This window comes from Cannabis sativa, chromosome 9 (genome assembly GCF_029168945.1).
Source record: "Cannabis sativa cultivar Pink pepper isolate KNU-18-1 chromosome 9, ASM2916894v1, whole genome shotgun sequence".
Lineage (NCBI taxonomy): Eukaryota > Viridiplantae > Streptophyta > Magnoliopsida > Rosales > Cannabaceae > Cannabis > Cannabis sativa.
In genome coordinates, this window is record NC_083609.1 from 17,942,020 (window position 1) to 17,964,727 (window position 22,708).

Sequence of the window (22,708 nt, forward strand, 5' to 3'; positions counted from 1 at the left end):
ATATTGAATTGAATAGATATTACGGTAAGTTTTAACATATCTAATCAAAGTTCAATATCGATCCCTTCCGATGTATACTCCATACATCCGATACTGGTAAACTTTGCCAATGTCGTGGAAAGGACATAACACTTTTCCAAGTTGTAAGAATACCTATCGCTGATTATACCATGTCAGTCTAAATCCAGTGTTCTGACAAATCAGGGAATAAACTTTTGAACATATAATAAAGATTATATTCCACTGTGCTGACAACACTATAATCTTTAACAAACACATATGTTTTGGACTTAAAAGGAATTCATACATTATATACATATAATCATGAAATAAATCATGTGAACCATGCAACATTAAATGTTATTTCTGATCTTTATTAATAGTAAATCTGATTATATGAAATGAGTTTTATTTAGGGCATAAAACCCAACAGAGGCAGGCCTCATGGCTCACGAACCAGGAGACAGGAAACTGCTTAGGAGAACCCTCAAAATACTCGGGAAGAACCTGGGGAAACTGAGGGACCTCCTGAAAAACGAACATCCCGGGGAAAATGAAGTTCCCCCTAAAAATCCAAATGATCAGCCAGAACCATCTCATAGAAATGAGAATAGGAGACGACCAGAAACCAGGGAACAGGAGATTCCTCGTGGAAACGAGGAAGGTCTTGGGACACAACCTGGGGAACGTAAGTCACCAGCGAGGAATCACCAGCGTACTTCTTGAACCCATAGGGAGAGGGCTTGTACAAACCTCAGTGGGGGAAACACAACGAACCACACCCAAGGGGGAGAATAGGGCACGAAAAAGTAAGTGTGACCTCGGGGCGCTCAAGGACCCACAGTCGATCAACTCGGGGAGGAGAAAGTACTTGTCGCAATAATGATCGAGAAACACTACTACAATGTTAGCCTTTAGAGGCAGTTTTTTCAACCCCATTTATAAAAAGGGAAGCTAAAGGGTGTGAAAATACCCGCTATGTTCGAAATTGACATTTAGAGGCGGTTTTTTGGTAAAAACCGTAGGTATAAAATTGCATTATACCATTTAGAGGCGGTTGGAAATTAATTTTTATTTTTTTTTTCTGAAATACCCTATGCCGTCGGTTCCTTCATAGGAACCGACGGCATAGGGTACACGAAAACCTGACACGTGTACCCTATGCCGTCGGTTCCTATGAAGGAACCGACGGCATAGGGTCGATCTCTGAATAAACCCTATGGCTCGTCTTCCTCCTTCATTTCACTCAGCCATTTCCCCACCCAGCAAAAACCAGAGAGAAAAAAACCCAGCAAAAACCCTCGCCGAACAAGCTTCTTTCAACCATATCTCCCCCATTTCTCAACCATTTCAGCCCATTTTTTTTTTAAAATCCTCCATTTTCGATACTTAATAACATACACCTAAAAAGTTTTGATTTTTTAGCCTCTAAAAGTGTCATCCGAACCCAAATAGTAAATTTTGGGTGTGAAATCCGGCCACCCATTTTTGTTGAGAAATTGTTCAATCTCAACCTCGTTTAAGGTATAAATATTGCTTCTATTCTTATTGTATTATGTATATTGTTTTATTTTTTGTTTTTGTAAATTATTATTTGAGTTTTTTTATTTTATTAGTAATATTATTGTGTTTTATGTGTATAGTGTCGGGATTTTTTACGGTGGTCGTCGGATTGCGGTTATTAGGTAATAATTTATACCACAATGTATAGTATATATATGTATTTGTATATTTTATTGAATATTTGTATATAATGTGTGTATATATTGTGTGTGTGTATATAGTGTGTGTATATTTTTTATGAAAATAAATTTTGTAATTGTATTTTATATATTTTTTGCAATATATATTTATTCTGAATAAAATGACATTGGAGGGATTTCATTAGTTTAGAAATAAAAATTTTAAAATTGAATTAGTGTGTGATATAATTTTATTTTTTTGAGATAATAGTGTGAGATATAATTGATTATATATATGTATGTATAATTTAGTAACTAAGTAACTTGTTACAATTTTTTATAACTAGTTATAAGTTATGAAATAATTAATTTTGTAATTTCGTTGTATTTCTTTATATTATAGGGGTTCGGCATAATTTTGTGTGTAGCGTATTTGGGCTTGCAATTATAGGTATATACTTTTACTAACTTTTTCTTAATATATAATTAATTATCAATGCATGTTAGTTGAGTTTGAATATCTTAAATATTCATCCGTAGTGAAGTAGGTTCTGCGAATACATGTACTGCGGTTGGATGGGTGGATTAATTTTGTATTGTTTATCTGTTTTGTTTGTTATTTTAGGCACTTGTAAAATTTTTGGGAACGTCCAATTACAGCCATTATGCTGCCGAAATTTCGGTAGAATTAGGATAAATCTTACTAAAACCATTCATAATATAGTTAATTATAACATAGTAATAAGAAGTTAGGTCACATAAAAAATAATAATATTCACATTTATGTAAACTTTTTAATTTTACCAACATTCTAATCAACTAAACAACCTAATAACATGAACTAATGTAAAACGAAAATTTGAGTAATTTTTAGATTAATATGAATAAATTGTGTGAGAAACTTAGTTAGTTACATTGTGTAATTAGTAACTAGATATAATTAGTTACTAAATAAATTAACAAAATAAACATATAAAATCCTTCTTTTTTTATTTTTTTTTTCTTTCATTTGAGAGGTTCAATGTGGATTTTTATTTTTCAAAGAAAATAAAGAGCAAAAGTTAATTAAAAGGGGAAAATATTAGTTAATACCTTTATTGCTTTACCAAAAATTTTTCCCCTCAATTTTATTTATTAAAAATATTTAACATTTTAATAACATTCTAATCAACAAAACAACCTAATAATATGAACTAATCTAAAACGAGAATTTGAGTAATTTATAAATTAATATGAATAAATTGTGAGAAACTTAGTTAGTTACATTGTGTAATTAGTAACTAGCTATAAGTAGTTACTAAATACTGAATTTTTTTGGATAGGATTTTTGTTATGGATAAATCATGGATGCGTGAGGAGAGAGACACACTGCGATTTCAAGTAGGGTTTGATGCATTTTTAGAGTTTGCCTTAAAGAATTCTACAAATCACGATCGTATTCATTGTCCGTGTGTAGATTGTTGTAATGTATCTAAAGGGAATATTACAATGATTAAGGACCATGTGTATTTACGTGGTTTCAATAGAAGTTATACTAATTGGTATTACCATGGCGAACATTTACCTAATGATCCATATCCATTAGGAAAGTGGGGGGTAGATGATATCGAGGGTAATGATTTCGATGATTATCCATTGGACTTGCTTAACGAAGCACAGGAGGAATTTCTTAATGATCCTGAGAAATTCGATAATTTTCTTAGTGATGCTGATAAACCTCTGTTCGATGGTTGTAAAAAACTAAGATTACCAACAATGGTAAAGTTTTACAACATAAAAGCAGAAAATGGAGTGAGCGATAAATGTTTTACTCAATTTTTAGCTGCTTTTAAAGATATCTTACCATTTGCCAACTGCTTTCCGGAATCTACTTATGAAGTGAAAAAAACGTTAAATTCTATAGGATTGAAGTATGAAAAAATTCATGCATGTCCGAACGATTGCATTTTATATTGTAACGCCCTGTCCAACAGGGACGCCACGTGTGTGCACTTTATTTAAAATACCAATAATTATATAAGATGTAACTATACTAAAAGTGTGGGTAATTAAAATTTTGATAGTTAAAAACTCAACCTTTAAATTGTTTAACAAAAGATAAGTAACATGATTTATGGGGTCCCCCTGTTTTCAAAATATTTACAAACTGATTTCAAAGTATTTTACAACATAAACTTTATATTTTTCCAAAATACAATCAAAATAGAGCATCCTGTAAACTGGGCTGCCCGTGGCTGGTATGTACATTGCTGCTGTGACCATAACTCATGGTTGTTCGACTTTAGCTTTTCCTTTACCTGCACCATAAAGCACCAGTGAGTCACAGAGACTCAGCAAGAAAGTGATCAAAACAATAATTGAAAGAAATTGATTATCCACTTAATCTCATGCCATTATGTTTACTCACTATTCGATAATAACAAGCATTTTCTTAAACATCATACATTCCTGGTACTTAATAAAGTACCACTTTTACCACTCGTTACATACGAGCTGAATATGTCACTATCGTTGCCCGATAACGCAAACGATAAGTAAGAAACCTAACCGCGGTTTCTAGAGTAATTACTCATAACGGTAATAACCGTTTCCAACCCTAGGTAATAACCTAGGCTTAATAAGCTTTAATCAATATCATGCTAATAATCAAGATCACCTCCATTCATTCATTGATTTTTAACCACATATGGTGCTTACCACTTTTCTTACCTTAATTCAGAAGTCAAGAATATGGCCGACCTGGGTGGAAAAACAAGCTAGGCAATCCCGGTCCTATGTCACGACAATTGAGAAACACAAATAAATACCTTAACATAATATTCCGGATTAAAACCCTAATTCTAAACCGATTAGACTTAGCCTTCACCATCAATATAATAATTCAAATAACTCAAAATTATTCAAAGGCAGGTACTAGGTTCAACCCCGAGCTAAACACGGATCGTAGAAAAACCCGAGAATTGTTCCCCCGTCGTAACCGGTCGACGGTTCGATCTGACAGAACCAACCTATCGGCCGGCTTCTTGCCGTACCGTAACAATTCTGGTTTTTCTCCTCCAGCTCGAACCAAAACCAAATCATACCTAATTTGCACTTCCAGAACAGTTCAACATACTAAATACAATGCATTCAACATATCATTTAATCACAATTCATCATGTTACTCAAAATCAACATCTCACTTGTCAATTTTCATTAAAAACATCACTTTCCACACCTATTTGTTGCACAGCCCTTAATCTCCCTCAATCTTCATTCACACAAGTTCCAAATCACCCTAAGAACCTACCCTAACTTCAGCTTATACCCCAGCTCTGAATTAAATGAAAACCCTCACCAAAACCTAATCTAAACTCATGGAAACCAACCAAGAAAAGAGTAGAAACCTTACCTCCACTTAGCTAGCTCCTAGGGTTAGGATTAGCTCAAGAATTTGAAGAAAAAGAAGTGAGTTTTTCCCTGGTTCCAGCTGCTACAGTGATCGGCAGAAGGAGAAGAAGAGAAAAGCTTGGAGTTGTTGTTTGTTTTTTTTTTTTTTGAGAAAAAAAATGATTCCTTGCCTTGGAAGGCAACTTCTTTTAAATAAGGGTTTCTTTTTTTTTTTTTTTCCTTTGCAGCCACAAAATAAATAAGTAAAGAAAAGAGATTGCCAAAAATAAAATGACTAAACTATCCCTCAAAATAACCTAAACTTAAATTATAACCTAGGGGCATTTTGGTAATTTTACTAATTCCCCAATCCGACATTCTAAAAAAATTCTAAATTAATCCGGGATATTCTCCAAAATAATTCTTTCATTTAATGTCGTGACATTGCTAACCACATAGCTAAAATTCCACAATTGCCGGGCCCAAAATAACGTATTTCATTAAATAATTTCTCAAAAATTCATCTAAGTAAGATCATAATCCTACTTCATTTTCCAAGTAATTACATATTTAATAAAATATGTCCATTTAAATATTATTTATTTTCTGGGATATTACAACTATCCCCCACTTATAGGAATTTCGTCCTCGAAATTTACCTGAAAAGCTCGGGATACAACTCCCGCATCTGCGACTCTAATTCCCAAGTCGCTTCTTCAACTTTGCTATTCCGCCACAACACTTTGACTAGTGGAATAGTCTTGTTTCGCAACACCTTTTCTTTCCTGTCTAGGATCTGTACTGGTTGTTCTTCATACGACAGGTCGGTTTGAAGCTCAATATCTTCATAACTTAAGATATGAGTTGTATCAGATACATATTTCCGAAGCATCGAGACATGAAACACATTATGAACCCCAGATAAGGCAGGAGGTAGAGCCAACCGATAAGCTACCTGACCTACTTTCTCAAGAATCTCAAATGGACCAATAAATCTGGGACTCAACTTTCCCTTCTTCCCGAACCTTCGAATTCCCTTCACTGGGGACACCCGAAGAAAAACAAAATCCCCAACTTGGAATTCAACATCTCTACGCTTTGGATCCGCGTAGCTTTTCTGTCTACTTTGGGAAGCAAGCATACGAGCTCGAATCTTCTCAATAGCCTCGCTCGTTCTTTGGACAGCTTCAGGTCCAAGATACCTACGTTCACCAGCCTCATCCCAGTGAATAGGTGATCGACATTTCCTTCCATAAAGCATCTCATACGGAGCCATGCCAATGGTACTCTGATAACTATTGTTATAAGAAAACTCAATCAGAGGTAGGTACTTGTTCCAAGAACCTTCAAAGTCCATTATACATGCCCTTAACATATCCTCAAGTATCTGGATAGTTCTTTCAGACTGTCCATCGGTTTGAGGATGAAAAGCTGTACTGAATTTCAACTTAGTACCCATTGCTTGCTGTAAACTTTCCCAGAATTTGGATGTAAATTTTGGATCTCGATCTGAGACTATCGACTTTGGGGCACCATGAAGTCGAACTATCTCTTTAATATACAAATCGGCATATTGATCCACTGTATACGTTGTCCTCACCGGGAGAAAGTGAGCAGACTTCGTATATCGATCCACTATCACCCAAATAGAATCATAATACCCTACTGTTCTGGGTAATCCCACCACAAAATCCATGGTGATGTCTTCCCATTTCCATTCAGGAATCTTTAGAGGTTGAAGCAAACCTGCCGGCCTTTGGTGTTCTGCTTTAATTTGTTGACAGGTTAAGCATTTTGACACATATTCAACAATATCCCTCTTCATACCCGGCCACCAATATAAAGCTTTCACATCATGATACATCTTGGTTGTTCCCGGGTGTAAGGAGTACGGTGTAGTATGAGATTCATCAAGAATCTCTTGTCTGATTTCTTTGTCAACCTAAGATACGTATTCTCGTTTTTGTATCGCAACAACCCATCAGATAAGCATGAAAAGTCTCTTGCCAATCCAGCCTCTAACTTCTCCTTATATCCCTGTAGCTCAAGGTCACCTTGTTGGGCTACTCTAATTCTTTCCAATAGATTAGATTGTATGGTGATATTAGCAAGTTTTCCAATTATAAATTCAATTCCCGCTCTCGTCATATCCTCAGCCAACTTGGCTGAGATTTCCTTTAGTTCACAAACTTGCCCTGGTCCTTTCCGACTTAGAGCATCCGCTACCACATTTGCTTTACCAGGGTGGTAGAGAATCTCGCAGTCATAATCTTTGACCAGTTCTAACCATCGTCGTTGCCTCATATTTAAATCCTTCTGAGTGAAAAAAGTACTTGAGGCTTTTGTGATCTGTATAAATTTCACACTTCTCACCGTACAGATAGTGACGCCAAACTTTTAGTGCAAAGACAACCGCTGCTAATTCAATATCATGGGTAGGATATCGTTGCTCATACTCCTTCAATTGCCTGGATGCATAAGCAATCACTTTCCCTGATTGCATAAGAACACAACCTAACCCTTGTTTGGATGCATCACAATAAATCACGAACTTTTCGTCACCTTTTGGTAAGGTTAGCACAGGAGCGGTAATCAACCTTTGTTTCAATTCCTGGAAACTACCTTCACACTTGTCAGTCCAAACAAACTTACAATTCTTTCGGGTCAACTCAGTTAAAGGCGTAGAAATCTTTGCAAAGCCCTCAACAAATCTTCGGTAATACCCTGCTAACCCCAGGAAACTTCTAACTTCAGTTGCTGACTTAGGTCGAGGCCAGTCACGCACTGCTTCAACCTTTACTGGATCCACTAAAATACCATCTTTACTCACCACATGCCCCAAGAAACTCACCTGAGGTAACCAAAATTCACATTTCTTAAATTTGGCATACAACTTATGCTCCCTGAGACGTTGTAATACCATTCGAAGATGTCTTTCGTGAGTCTCTTCCGAGTCTGAATAAATTAGAATATCATCGATAAAGACAATAACGAAATCATCCAGAAAATCTCTGAACACTCGGTTCATCAAGTCCATAAATGTCGCGGGGCATTTGTCAATCCGAAGGACATTACCAAGAATTCATAATGACCATACCGGGTCCGAAAAGCTGTCTTGGGAATATCCTCCTCTCGAATCCTCAGTTGGTGATAACCAGATCGAAGATCAATCTTAGAAAAGACAGTTTTACCCCCGCAACCGATCAAATAAATCATCTATTCTTGGCGTAGGGTACTTGTTCTTCACTCGTTAATTTGTTTAACTCCCGATAATCTATACACATTCGTAATGTTCCATCTTTCTTTTTCACAAACAAAACTGGTGCACCCCAAGGTGAAGTGCTAGGTCTAGTGAATTTTAAATCCATCATCCCCTGTAATTGAACTTTTAGCTCTTTCAGCTCTGCAGGTGCCATCCTATAGGGAGCTTTCGATACAGGCTCAGCTCCTGGTATTAAATCAATCTCAAAATCAATTTCACGTTTTGGTGGCAACCCTGGTAACTCTTCTGGGAACACATCCAGAAATTCTCGAACCACTGGGACATGCTCCGGTCCCGCTAGTGGTTCCCTGGAAATATCCACAACACTTGCTAAGAAACCAATGCACCCCTCACACAACAAATCCCTTGCCTTAAGGGCTGAAATTAAGGGAATCCGAGATCCTTGCATCTTACCCACAAATACAAAAGGGTCCTCGCCCTCAGGCTGAAAAGTTACCATCTTTCTTTTACAATCAATGGTGGCGTTGTATTTAGCAAGCCAATCCATCCCCAAAATAACATCAAAATCCTCCAGATTTAATTCTATCAGATCAACTGATAACTCTCTTCCTTCCACAAACACTGGAAGGGATCGAACCCACCTGCTGGAGATAACCAACTCCCCAGTAGGCAACAAGGTTCCAAAACCTCTAGAAAGCACATCACTAGGTTTATTCAGCTGCTCAATTATTCTACTTGAAATATAAGAATGCGTCGCACCAGAATCAATTAATACAGTCAATAAAGTACCAGCAACAGAAAGCTGACCTGTCACAGTAGAAGGACCAGCATCAGCCTCAGCTTGAGTCAGGGCAAATACTCGAGCAGGAGCGGGTGTATCATCCTTCTTTTGCTCTGGCAAGTAGCAATTGTGGGCAATTTCTCTTCATATGACCCACCATTCCACAGTGGAAACAGGCCCTAGCCTGACACTCGCCCAGGTGATGCCTTTTACACCTCGGACATTCAGGAAAAGTCCGCCAGTTTTCATTCCCACTACGACGGAAACCTTGGTTACCCTGGAATCTTTTGTTTGGGCCTGCTGCTGATGTTTCACTAGGTCTTTTCCTGCGGTCACCAAGATCAGTACCCCTACCCGAACCAGCACACTGCTGTTTGTTTCCACGAATCTCTTCTGGCAATATTTTTCTTTCGTATCTGAGCCTCTGCACCCTCAGAAACTAAAGCCAACTCAACTATCTGAGCATAAGTTCGGGCAACCCCCGGTTGTTTAGAAGCAACAATCACATCCCGGGCGATGTGTTCATCTAGCCCCCGAATAAACTTTGCTTTTCTAGCAGCTTCAGTAGCCACCTCATCTGAGGCAAACTTTGCCAGTCGATCAAACTTAGTAGCATACTCTGTCACAGTCATACTACCCTGAGTTAACCGTATAAACTCTTCTGCCTTTGTTGCCTTAATAGACTCATTATAATACTTCTCAAAAAATAAGGCCCGAAAAGTTTCCCAGGTCATATTATTCAGATCATGGCCCTGAGATACAATCTCCCACCAAATACGGGCATCATCTCGTAGCATATAGGTAGCACACCTGACTCGGTCATTATCTTCAACTCACATAAAATCAAAAATGGATGTTATCATACTCATCCATTGCTCTGCTTTGAGTGGATCAGCACCACCCTCAAACACTGGCGGGTTCTGCTTCTGAACCGTTCATATAATGGTTCCAAACGATTTCGCATCCGGTGGCACTACTAGAGGTGCCGGAGGATCAGGATTCAGATTTAGAGCAGGCTGAGCTCGCTGCTCTCTCAATTCTCTGATTTGTTCACCCTGCTGCCGAATAGTTTCTTGCATAGCAGCATATAACTGTTCCCAATTAGGTGGTGGTAAAGGGTTCTCTCCCTCACCGGCAGCCCTGAGCCCAGCTAGCTCGCGGGCACCCCTACCAGTCCGCCTTGGGTGCATAACTATACACCTGCGATCACATTCCAAGTAATAACAATACTGATAAGTATTTCCATATATTATAATCCTTCCCACAACATTCTGATATCGACATAATTCAGATAATCAGGTAATCAGAAAATTAACAAGCTGTCTGTTAACTTAAAACTTACTAAACCATGAGTCGATCAGGTCCTTGCAGCCAATGTACATATCAAACCAGTCTTCAGGATCTAAAAACCTTGGCGCTCTGATACCATGTTGTAACGCCCTGTCCAACAGGGACGCCACGTGTGTGCACTTTATTTAAAATACCAATAATTATATAAGATGTAACTATACTAAAAGTGTGGGTAATTAAAATTTTGATAGTTAAAAACTCAACCTTTAAATTGTTTAACAAAAGATAAGTAACATGATTTATGGGGTCCCCCTGTTTTCAAAATATTTACAAACTGATTTCAAAGTATTTTACAACATAAACTTTATATTTTTCCAAAATACAATCAAAATAGAGCATCCTGTAAACTGGGCTGCCCGTGGCTGGTATGTACATTCCGCTTTGTGACCATAACTCATGGTTGTTCGACTTTAGCTTTTCCTTTACCTGCACCATAAAGCACCAGTGAGTCACAGAGACTCAGCAAGAAAGTGATCAAAACAATAATTGAAAGAAATTGATTATCCACTTAATCTCATGCCATTATGTTTACTCACTATTCGATAATAACAAGCATTTTCTTAAACATCATACATTCCTGGTACTTAATAAAGTACCACTTTTACCACTCGTTACATACGAGCTGAATATGTCACTATCGTTGCCCGATAACGCAAACGATAAGTAAGAAACCTAACCGCGGTTTCTAGAGTAATTACTCATAACGGTAATAACCGTTTCCAACCCTAGGTAATAACCTAGGCTTAATAAGCTTTAATCAATATCATGCTAATAATCAAGATCACCTCCATTCATTCATTGATTTTTAACCACATATGGTGCTTACCACTTTTCTTACCTTAATTCAGAAGTCAAGAATATGGCCGACCTGGGTGGAAAAACAAGCTAGGCAATCCCGGTCCTATGTCACGACAATTGAGAAACACAAATAAATACCTTAACATAATATTCGGATTAAAACCCTAATTCTAAACCGATTAGACTTAGCCTTCACCATCAATATAATAATTCAAATAACTCAAAATTATTCAAAGGCAGGTACTAGGTTCAACCCCGAGCTAAACACGGATCAGAGAAAAACCCGAGAATTGTTCCCCGTCAGTAGGCCGACAGGTTCTGATACGGAGAACCAACCGGCCGACCGGTTCCGCCGTACGAACAATTACGGTTTTTCTCCTCCGCTCGAACCAAAACCAAATCATACCTAATTTGCACTTCCGGAATCGAGTTCAACATACTAAATACAATGCATTCAACATATCATTTAATCACAATTCATCATGTTACTCAAAATCAACATCTCACTTGTCAATTTTCATTAAAAACATCACTTTCCACACCTATTTGTTGCACAGCCCTTAATCTCCCTCAATCTTCATTCACACAAGTTCCAAATCACCCTAAGAACCTACCCTAACTTCAAATTATACCTCACTCTCCGAATTAAATGAAAACCCTCACCAAAACCTAATCTAAACTCATGGAAACCAACCAAGAAAAGAGTAGAAACCTTACCTCCACTTAGCTAGCTCCTAGGGTTAGGATTAGCTCAAGAATTTGAAGAAAAAGAAGTGAGTTTTTCCCTGGTTCCAAATTTGCTACGGTGATCGGATCGAAGGAGAAGAAGAGAAAAGCTTGGAGTTGTTGTTTGTTTTTTTTTTTTTTGAGAAAAAAAATGATTCCTTGCCTTGGAAGGCAACTTCTTTTAAATAAGGGTTTATCTTTTTTTTTTTTTTCCTTTGCAGCCACAAAATAAATAAGTAAAGAAAAGAGATTGCCAAAAATAAAATGACTAAACTATCCCTCAAAATAACCTAAACTTAAATTATAACCTAGGGGCATTTTGGTAATTTTACTAATTCCCCAATCCGACATTCTAAAAAAAATCTAAATTAATCCGGGATATTCTCCAAAATAATTCTTTCATTTAATGTCGTGACATTGCTAACCACATAGCTAAAATTCCACAATTGCCGGGCCCAAAATAACGTATTTCATTAAATAATTTCTCAAAAATTCATCTAAGTAAGATCATAATCCTACTTCATTTTCCAAGTAATTACATATTTAATAAAATATGTCCATTTAAATATTATTTATTTTCTGGGATATTACATATATCGTAAGGAATATGCAGACATGAATTATTGCCCGACTTGCGGTTTATCCCGCCATAAAGTAAACAAGAGTAAGGAGAATAGGAAACTTATCCCCCAAAAAGTGATGTGGTACATGCCTTTGATTCCGCGACTGAAATGATTATATCGTAGTGCAGAACATTCTGAAAATTTGATTTGGCATTAGACCAAGAGAGTGAAAGATGGAAAACTTAGACATCCTGCAGATTCCCAAGCTTGGAAAAAAGTAAACTACATAAATCCTGAATTCAAATCTGAACCAAGACACATTCGTCTCGGTCTGTCTGCGGATGGAGTAAATCCACATAGATCTCTAAGTAGTCGTCATAGTTCATGGCCTGTCTTCCTAGTTATGTACAATCTTCCTCCCTGGTTAGTGATGAAGAGGAAATTTAACATGCTTTCTTTAATGATATCAGGCCCGCAACAACCTGGACATAATATCGATGTATATTTGGAACCATTGATTGACGATTTAATAGAATTGTATGAGAACGGGGTTCAGGTCTATGATGGTTTTAAAAAAGAATTTTTTAATCTGAAAGCTGTGTTGTTGTGGACTGTCAGTGATTTCCCTGCTTATAGTAATTTATCAGGCTTAAGCACAAAAGGTTACGAAGGTTGTCCGATTTGTTGCACTAACACATCGGCTCGTCGCTTGGCAAATGGACACAAGATGTGTTATATGGGTCACAGACGGTACTTGCCTGCAAATCATCCTGATAGACGGAAGAAGAAAGCATTCGATGGTACTGAAGAGGGTGATATGGCTCCTTTGCCACTGTCTGGGGAACAAATTCTCCAACAAGTTCAACTTGTAGATTTTAAGTATGGAAAGACGCAAAAAAATAAATTAACTAATGGTTGTTTTCAAAGAAAGTCAATCTTCTTTCGTCTTCCATATTGGAAAAGTCTACTAGTTCGACATTGTTTGGATGTCATGCATATTGAAAAAAATGTGTGTGAGAGTATTATTGGTACCTTACTTGATATTCTCGGCAAAACTAAGGACGGTCTAAATAGTTATTTAGATCTCATTGAAATGGGTATACGACAATCTGTGGCACCTGAGAAGAAAGGTGAACGGTTATATTTGCCTCTTGCTTGTTTCACTTTGTCCAAAAAAGAAAAACAAACAGTTTGCAAATCACTTGCAAATATGAAAGTACCCGATGGTTACTCGTCTAACATCAAAAACTTGGTGAATGAGACTGAATTGAAACTAATGGGTCTGAAATCACATGATTGTCATGCGTTAATCTGCTTTCAATCGCCATTAGATCAGTCTTGCCAAAAAATGTTCGAGAGTGTTTGACACCTGTTTGAATTTTCTTCAGTATCTTATGCAGAAAGGAATTAGAAATGGATAAATTAGATGCATTACATGAACATGTAGTCAAACCATTGTGCAACCTCAAAAAGTTTTTTCTGCCTTTTTTTTTCCACGTCATGATACATTTAATGGTTCATATATTGAGAGAAGTAAGGTTGTATGGGCCGGTGTGGGCGAGATGGATGTATCCATTTGAAAGAAATATGAAGGTACTTAAAAGCTATGTGCATAACCACTATCCGAGAAGCATGTATGGTTGAGTGCTACATATCCGAAGAGGCCGTGGAATTTTGTTCAGAGTACATGGCCGGAGTTGAGGCAATTAGAATTAGCAAACCAAGAACTGACCCAGATGATGTTGATAGAGGATTAAGGGGCAAAGGGACAATGGTGACAGTGTCCAAGCTTGAACTAGATCAAGCTCAATTAGTCGTGATGAACAATAACGCAGAGGTTCAACCATATATAACGTAAGTACCTTTTGTTTGATTAACATTACTTAAGTCACGATGAACAATAACTTGATTTATCTTACTTGTTTTACAAAGGGACTATATGGAGCCGTTACAATCAATGGTTCCAAGAAATCAAAAAAATAAACAAAAATGGGTTGCACCAACATCGTCAAACTTTCATTGGGTGGTTAAGGAATACCATTATATCAAAGTTGAACGAACCGAATCATGGAGTATCTGATGTGTTGAGTCGTATTGCCCTTGGACCAACTTTTGCGGTTGCAAAGCATGAAGCGTACATTGTAAGGGGTAAACGTTTTCATACAAAGTCAAGAGATGATGCTCGAGAGGTTCAAAATAGTGGTATACGTATCGTCGCAGAAACTATGCACTTTGCAAGTGCAAAAGATAGAAACCCTGTTTTAGGTACTATGACGTATTACGGGGTCATTGAAGAAATATGGGAGCTCAATTATTTTGCGTTCCGAATTCCACTTTTTAAGTGTTCTTGGGTTGACAACAACGTTGGAGTAAAAACTGACGAGCTTGGTTTTACTTTGGTTGATTTAAGTAAGAGAGGAAGCAAGAATGATCCATTCATCATGGCTAGCCAAGACTCAAGTTTTTTACATTTCTGATCCGGCTAATGATAAATGGTCTATTGTTTTATCGACACCAGAGAGGAGGTTCTTAGAGACTGAAGAGGATGAGGAGAATGCTGACTTATGTTACGATGACTTCATTGTTGGACAACCAATTCATGAGCAACTCATGGGAATTGATCGTAACATTGAGGAAGACGACGCTGAATACATTAGAAACGATATCAATGAGGGAATATGGGTCAATTGTGATTCAGGGAAACATAAACAAAAAAAGAAAAGAAAACGTGTCTAATTGGTAACTTGATATATAGCTTACTTTATATTGTGGTTGTGAATGGTCCTGAATACTTAACAATTTGTTTATGCTTTTAATATTTCATATACACTACTTGTTATATATAGCTAACTTTGAAGTTTGTTTGTTAATGGTGTAGACATGGCGAACTCAGAATCAGGATCTGATTCGGGAGCAGAAAATGAGTGTCCAACCACAATACCTACACGAGGGCCGACGCAAATGAATGAAATATCCAAACTAATGGATCAGGGCAAAAGAGTGGCCCTTGAAGTTAATGATAAAGGTCAATACTGTGGAAAAAGCTACGCGAAGCTCGTATCCACTCTAGGAGTCAGATGTCGGCAGACAATAGGGTTGGCTTATAAAAACTGGAAAGAAGTCAACCGTACTGCGAAAAATAAAGTTTGGAAAGACATTCAGGTAAGCTATTATTTGTTAGAATTTTGATTTGTTTTTCTATTACTCCAAATGTTGACTCTAACCGTATTTGTTTTCCTTCAAAATAGACGGGGTTCATTGTGCCGGACACCTTCAAACATGATTGTCTAATCCTAGCTGGGAAGTTAATGAAAGACTTCAAGAATAGGATGACAAAAGACATCATAATACCCGCGTTGAAAGAGAATGATCTGGGACGACTGGCACAAGTCCCTGAAAAGCACCCGGAGATCGACGCTGCTGATTGGTGCAAATTTGTTGAAAGTCGACTAACTCCTAAATTTCTGGTACGCTAATTATATTAACACTAAGATAAACTCTTAAATACAAGTACATGTATCTAATGTATTTTTTTGGCATTGTAGGAATTGAGTAAGGTGCAACGTGAACGTTCCTCAAAAATTCAATCCAGACATCGAAGTGGTCGGAGTGGAATGGTGAACGTACGGGAAGCTGTGGTAAGTAATACTTAAAATTTAATGTGCTATAATGTGCTATACAATTTAATTGGTACTCATTTCATTGTTATAACGTTATGTAGAAAAAGGACCTCGAAGTTGCAGATCCTCCCCGCCACCGTGTTTGGATTAAATCTCGCACCAAGAGTAGAAAACTTGTCACTGATTACGACAAGGAAATTGCCGAGAAGATAGTAAGTATATATTAATCCTTAATTGAGTTCTACTCATGAGTTAGTGTATATAATTCATATACTAATTGCTTGAATATATGCGTGCATTAGGCTCAATTAGAGGAGAAGCTTAGTCAGGGACAAATTCGTGTCCGGGGCCAAAACGATATCCTCACGCAGGCGCTCGGGACACCAGAGCATCCTGGACGTGTCAGGGCTGCTGGGTATGCTATTACTTCAAATGTTATTTATTTAGTTACACAAATGAAATCGTTGCTAATTTGCATTTTATGATTTGTAGGTTCCTGACCAGGGCATCTCAACTGTTCGGCAGGAAGAAAAGGGAAGTGTCTGATGTTGTGGCTCGGCAAGCGAAGGAGATTGAACAATTAAAAGCCGAAGTCCAATCCCGCAGCAGAGGAACGCCGCCGAACAAGAGGAAGATGGAGAGGTTGGTGGTGAGGCGTATGTTCCACAACCATACGCTCCTCAGGATGAGGTACAACCACAAATTTATGCTGAGGAGTTCATTTCCCTCAACGACCAAGGTATCCTATACAATTTTGATGACCATGCGGCCCTTAATCAGACAGTACATCTCTGCTCTGACAACATCGACAATATTGTGGCCCGAGGGTATTTGTACGAGCATGTGGGTACGATCAAAGTTCACTGCCAGGATTACGATGATTCACATGCTCGGATCATGGTTTCGGAAATCCTGCAAGAGGATGCTGAAATCCCAGTCCCAATTGAAGAGTTCAGATATGTTAGGGACGTGTACCAGATGTTCCTTCCTTGGCCTAAACACTTAATTTTAACAACCGAGGTAACTTCTCAACTGAAATTAATTATTAATGATTAGTGGAGTTTGAATATCTTCAATATTCATCCGTAGTGAAGTAGGTTCCGCGAATATATGTCTTTGCGGTGGGATGGATGAACAAACTACTGTTATATATGTGTTATTTGTCGTTATACAGCCATGTTCAAAATTTTTGGGGTCATTCAATTACAACCGTTATGCTGCTGAAATTTCGGTAGAATTTAGATAAAATTTGATATATATATATATATTATGTTCTGTTTTGTTTAGGGTCCACTCGCTCAACCGCCCTCAAGACGTGATGCGTCAAAGGGGAAAGCTCCGATGCTTTCTCCACAAAGCCGTGGTGCACGGGAAGATGAGTTGTTCACGGAAGAGAAGATGGCGTTGATCCCTAATTCGCTAAAATGGATGATTCATGAATTCGTAAGGCTCAAAGATAAACGTGATATAATCACAATTTCTGTCCCCCGAGGATTCATTGCACCGCGTACCCAGATCATTTTATACGGAGAGGATTTGCGACGGTTGCTACGTGTAACTACATCGGCAACCGGGGAATGCCGTTTGGAATGATGTATAATCTTCTTTAATCTAATTAACCTTATATCAAATTATAGTTAAATTATTATAAGGCACTAACACTTTTTTGGCGAGCACATATGGGAGAGCATCAACGGTCTGAGAAAAATTTTCAAGTTTTACGACCCAGAGCTTCTCACAGTCCATGGGATCAACGATGAAGAACAGAGTCAGTCTTTTGACGATGCGGCAAGACGATTGGCTAATTGGTTATCATTAATGAACAACAACCACCAAATGTTCTTTATTCCTTGGAATATCGGGTAAACTTTATTAAATTCTTTAGTGCTAATTGTTCATTTCTATATTATGTCTTCAAATTATTTTTATACTATCTTACTTATATTCCAATATAATTTTCTAGGATGCATTGGACGCTAGTGGTGGTTGCGCCAAGGAAAATTATCCATTTAAACCCTGTAAAAGGCCGCCCAATTCCCGAAGAAATAGAACAAATGATCGGAAGGTAATAATTTAATGACTTCTTATGTAACGAATTTAAATTAACTAACGAATTGAAATGCTAATATAATTTTCCCAAACAGGGCATTCATGTATATAGGGGACGCACATCAGTATCTTGGCCCGTGGCAAGGAATTTCACAAGCAACCGTCCAAGACAACCTAAAAGCCAAGAATGCGGTTTTTATGTTTTAAAATATATCACCGACATCGTCGCACGTGCCAACCCCAACCGATTACATACAAGATCAAAAATTTGTAAGATTTAATTATTGATCATAGTATATAAATTTTATAATAACAAATATATAATATACATATACATAAACTAATATAAATTTTTAATTTTTTTAACAGTTTGGGGGTAAGAAGCAATACGATCCAAAAACAGAATTGTTACCACTACAGCGAAAGTGGATCGAACAATTGATGGCGGTGATTCACGGTGACGATTGAGGTTCAAAGGTCGAAGAATTTTTCTTCATTATGTAATTTTTATAGATTAACTTGTAATTAGATTTATTAACTTATTAATATTTTTAACTAATTTTACATGTTTGTGTAATATTTAATTACTTTTATGAAATCAAATTATGTTTTTACCCAAATTTAATTACTATTTAATTTAAAATGTAATTAATATATAATTAAATTAAATAAATATGTAATTTAAAATTTAAATAAATATGTAATTTAAATTAAATAAAATAATATATAAATTAATAAATATAAAATTAAAATAATATAATTAAATTTAAAAAAAATGAGGAAAACTGAAATTCGCGTACATATGGCGTCGGTTCCTACGCCATATATGGCGTCGGTTATTGTAGAACCGACGCCATATGTACCCTTATGGCGTCGGTTCCCAGCTAATAACCGACGCCATAGGGGTATATATGGCGTCGGTTCATATAAACCCTTTAGCGTCGCCCTGATCAGCGTCGGTAGCGAATTTCGCGAAAACCGACGCCTAAAGGGCTTAAAAACCGCCTCTAAAGGGTGTTTTTGTAGTAGTGAAAGCACGGGAACTAGTAAGACACTAAGTCACTCAAGGACGAGATCCATGAGTAGGACGAGGTCCCTGAGCAAGACGAGGTCCGTAAGCAGGACGCAGTCTATGAGTAGAATGAGGTCCGCTAGTAACTATAACCAACCGGATCTGCGAGAGCACTTGAACTAGAAAAAATCCTTCTTCCACACACATGTCGAAAGTTGCAGGATTGGAAGTTACTATACTTGTAACTTCGCTCTATCCCCCTTCTACTACTATACCTGTAAGGCTGCAACAATGAACAACTCCGAATGCGCTCCATTCACCCCCTCGACTTCTCCCAACTCTTGTAATTTCTTCAACTCTTTTTATTTTTTTTGTTCACTCTGTAAATTTCCAATTAATTGCTGAAATTTTGAAAATTGGATTTGATGCAAAGAGAATTTCTATTATGGAAGGGCAAAAGGGAAACTTTTGAATTATATAGACATTTGTTTTTAGTAATATGAACTTATCTGGAAGCGGTAATCTAAAACTTGTTTTGGGATTTTTCAATTCGGGTCAATATAAATATTTGGAGCAGAATGTTTCTGTTTCTTTGGTTTAGTTTGAGACTCATTAATCCTATAATCTTTTGTTATATTGAGAAAATCTTTACAACTTTAGCATTCCATTTGGATGATCTAGATCTTCAAAAACTTGTCGTGAAAATTGTATACGCAAATGTACGCAATCGTAACAAGTAATAAAGTGATAAATCGAGTATCGTCTCCACATGAATTGAAAATTAGAAATTAATTTATAAAACTAATTACTCACAAATTGGTTTAAACAAAAATAAAATAAAGTAATGAGAATATGTAGAAAAAATTAACAAACACAAACTATGAAGAAAACAAGTTAGAATTATTAAATTGGCCTAAAAATACAAAGCTGATATAATAGTGCTAATGAGTATTGTTGTAAATTAATAATGTCAACTAGGAATTTAAAATGTTATAATCCTTTTTCCAAAGTGTTAATGGTTTCATTCTCTAATTAATTAAGATATTCCTATGCCCAATTAATTTTAAAAATACCAATTTAAGTACAATTCCTTCAAGTCATACAAGGTAAATAACATATTCCTATGTCATTTACAAATCACACTTTTCCAAGGTGATATGCATACATCATTCAAGTAATTCCACTAACCCTATTTTTTTCAAAATCAAAATTAGCTTGCAACTTACTAATGGTGATCAAGCAAAAGTAAGTTATTACACAATAAACACTTTTGAATGAACAAAATCAATTCACTTAAGATAGCAACAAAATATTAAATCATAATTTTTAGCTAACAAAATAATTCTACCAAAAAAAAAATTAGCTCATAATTAATTATGCAAAAATTACAAAATTCCAAATAAGAGAAGGATGAAAAGAAAAACTCATATTGGAGTTGTCACAATACTCCAAGCTTTTCATTGTCAAAATCCTCTTCTTCTTTCTCTTGATTTTTGCTAATCTCAAAATAAAAATACAAAACTAAAACCTTAAATAACACTCAAATAAAACTCTCTCTCTCTCTCTCTCTCTCTCTCTCTCTCTCTCTCTCTCTCTCTCTCTCTCTCTCTCTCTCTCTCTCTCTCTCTCTCTCTCTCTCTTTTTCCTTTTCTTTTTCTTCATTTTCTTCTCTTGCTGTTTTCGGGAGTAGCAGCCGCCTCCCTTCTTTCTTCCCATCACTCACGCCACCTCTCTTAATCATATATATGAAGAAAAAGTATATGAACCCTCCAAAATTACAAAGACATTTTTGTTTGGCCCAAATCTTTTTTCTCCTCTCATCTCTTCCTTGCTTTCTTTATACATCAATTTGAATTTAATTTTGACCATACATAATATAAACTTGGCCCAAATCCCTTCTCTCCTCCTTGCTTTCTTTTATCTTTTTAAATGGATGGGCCCATGACACTAATTGCCAATTTTACATTTAAATTCCTACGACACCACACACAATTATATTTAATTAATTGGGAGACTAAATAAATAAAAATTTGGTATTAAAAAAATATTAATTAAAACTAATAAAGAAATACTAAAAGTAATATTTATTCAAATATAAATAAAAAGACTACTAAAATAAACTAAAAATATTTGAGAACAAAGCTAATTTAATGTACAAAAAGATATAAATAACTCTATTTTCATTGAGTTATCATTTAGTTTGAGACTCATTAATCCTATAATCTTTTGTTATATTGAGAAAATGTTTACAACTTTAGCATTCCATTTGGATGATCTAGATCTTTTAGTTCTTGAGATTGACTCCAACTTGTTGGGTCAAAATAGAGTTGATCATGACAGTAATTTGTTTGGATCACAGGAAAATGATTGACATAGAATTCATGTTGAGTGAAGTTATGAAGCCTCACCTTTTCGTTTTTCATAAGCAAAAGAGGGACGGACCTGAGAAACTTACACTGATGCTGACTTATTATGTTTTGGATGGGTCGATTTACCAAGCACCACAACTTTGCAATGTTTTTGCTGCTCGAGTTGTAGGTTCTTTTTTCTTATAGAGTTATGTTGTATTCTTATTATATCTTTATAACTGTTAATGATTTCTTTGAGGCACAACACTATCACATGTAACTTCCAATCCTACAACTTTCAACATGTGTGTGGAAGAAGGGTGTAATTTGAAGTCGTTTGGATTCAATTGTTAGTTTGTTCTTTTCAGTCGTGCAACTTGCTCAATTTTTTTTTTTTTTTTGAGAAATAGAATTTCATTCAAGGTTAAGAAAGGGGCCGAAGCCCTACACGCCCAGCGGACGAACCGCATGACCTCACAAGGAGATGGCACAAATATTGGCTAACCACACCAATGATGGAAGGAGCAAAAAGCTCAAGGCTCACACAGGAGCATTTAGAGGGATAAACCCCAAAATAGTCTAAGACTAACGCCACCAAAAAATAAAAGGTGAACAACATCAAAAAGACTAATTAAACTAAAATACACAAAACAAAGAAGCAAATAACATAGAAGAACTTCAAAGAACACTCCCAAAACGCAGAGGAGGCTGCCAGAGAGCCCAAAACAAACATGCCAAAGACAAAGAGTTGCTGCCAACTTCCAACAAGGAAAGTCCACACTCAGTCTCCCATAGCGGTTCTGAACGGTGAAGGTGGTAGGACAAGGGAAGCACATCCCTTTGGGTAAGACCCGAATCCCCCCCTCTACATCTACAACACTCCTAAAGCGAAACAACAGCCAATGTGCACCAAAGCCAGGACGCCTGAATAGAAACCCACAAGGAAACACTGAGATTTGAAAAAATAGGAAGAAAAACAACACTCCAAAGCCAAAACACCCGCCTGAGAAGGACCCCAACCAACCAAAAACCTCAAAGAAAAAATGGTGGGAGCCCAAAGAAGCCCATTAACAGCGCCACCACGCTGCCCAAAAGGATGGAACCACCAAGAGCCTCTGACCGACGGCGATAACCATCGCAATAGAGATGGACCGCCTCCAACAGCGGCGGCCGGTCACCTGAGAAAA

At 36.8% G+C, this 22,708-nt stretch overlaps 1 long non-coding RNA gene across 1 annotated transcript; it reads left to right on the plus strand.

Annotated features, from left to right (window-relative positions):
• Positions 1 to 814: 814 nt before the first annotated feature.
• Positions 815 to 15,604, plus strand: LOC133030908 (uncharacterized). The gene is made up of 3 exons (XR_009684438.1): positions 815 to 1,685; positions 2,086 to 2,133; positions 15,371 to 15,604. It is a non-coding gene; the product is annotated as an uncharacterized LOC133030908 (long non-coding RNA).
• Positions 15,605 to 22,708: the final 7,104 nt, after the last annotated feature.